Here is a 1,858-nt window from a genome sequence, read left to right as displayed (position 1 = left end):
AAAGCACAGACACAGAGCTTGTGTAAGTTTGTATATCTACATCATATTTGTGTTCATGTATGTATGTGAGTGAGTCAGGGGCCAGTAGCATATGGACAGATTTTTGATTTAAATCTTATTTTAATCCAGACTTGAAAGGTAAAACAGTGCCTGTGGACAGGCCTATAACTAGCACTGAGTATGCCATAGTCAAAACTCGAGGGTTTTACTCCTCTGAAGTGTAGTTTGCCTTCTATAAAAGTTACATTTCATGCGTTGTTAAAAGGTCTTTAAGTCTAACCATTTTCACCATTTATTAGCTTTTCTTACCATTCACAAACAGCTGTGATTAACTAACTGAAGCTAACAAATCTCTAAATTAACACCTGACATTTCATCAGATATGTTGCAACAGCAACAAGTAGGTCTTATACAGTTTCAACCAGGTGGCCAGCTTTGGTGACTCATAATAGGTTGGTGTAAACATTTAGTCTGAAGCTCAGTCTAGTCTTAATCTACATTTATGTAACTGGCCTCAGGCTATGTCCATGTCAGAGTGAGCTTGTTGCTCCATGTTGAATCACGGAGAAGAAAAGGCTGCAGAAAGATTGTGACTGGTGGCCAAGACCTCGTTGACGTAAGAGTGAACACAGGAAATCGGTTGCTTAGCTTAATGAGAACCAGATCATGCACAAAAAGGAACAAGAACGTATGAGCGCTCAGCGAGGCCCGGGAGCGACGTCACATCCACAACAGTAAAGAGTGCTGTACAGGAACCTGCTGTGCGTGTCCCATCCCTCACACATCAACACTGCACACTAGTCAGAAGTACATTAGCTCATGTCTACTTTCAAGCGTAAATCAATAGTGCTCAGCCCTTAGGCACCTAGTTACAGAATGACACTAAAAAGCAGTTTGACAACAAGTTAAAAACTCTAAAACATTAGAACATTTCAAGATATCGAGCATTTTTTGTCTTTACAGGGGCTCTACTGGCAGAATAGGCCCAATGAAAGCGCAAACTCTGGCACCTTTGAATCGGTTAATCCTGGCTATTTTACATCTTTTTATCTTACATCCTTCACTTAACTCAATAAGAATAACAAAACAAAAACATAATCTAACTATCAGTACAACTTCTGTGGGTTCAGGCACATAAAGAGTAGAAAGGAAAGAGGGATTTTGATGAGTATAAAATAGTCACATTTGGAGGAGCAACATTCTGTACGTAAATGCACTGGTTGGTGATGGACGGTTATCAGATGCTTCAACAGCTCATCAATCGAAAATTTGGACCTTTGTGATTCATGTGAATGCAAATGAATTCTAAAATGTGTAGCTGCTTAGTGAATGGCACCTTCCACACACTTCTAAAAGTTCCCTAAAAGGACGGCGTTAAGCAACAATAAGGCAAGGAAAGGCTGAGTTCTAGGTGACAGCGAGTACAACTTTCTCTTTCCTCACTAAATCTTTCCTTCAATTACCCTTTTCCCCACTTAACGATGGCCTAACACACAGAGATGAGGCATAAAGCTCTATTTACTTACTACCTGCCAAAGCTCCCCCTTCTCCACAGGACTTTCCCGCCAACCCACAAGCTCTAAGGCAGCTGCCAAATATGGAATATGGTTTCTTACTTATGTACTTTAGCAAAGCCACAGGTGGGAAAACATGAGATGAGAGCCAGTGTAGCGAGAGACTACAACCCTGGGTTGTCAAATATCGATTGCTAAATGAAAGGTTGCTGTGTTGTTCAATGTTTCAAATCATAAGGCCGCCATCATGGCAAATAATCAATTAGGTATTGATTGTAGCAGTGTGACAGATGGTGATACACTGAGAAGCGAAGCAGTTGAAATGAAATCATCCAAATCACAGA

Source organism: Scomber japonicus, chromosome 19, assembly GCF_027409825.1.
Source record: "Scomber japonicus isolate fScoJap1 chromosome 19, fScoJap1.pri, whole genome shotgun sequence".
Lineage (NCBI taxonomy): Eukaryota > Metazoa > Chordata > Actinopteri > Scombriformes > Scombridae > Scomber > Scomber japonicus.
This window is presented reverse-complemented; position numbering follows the sequence as displayed.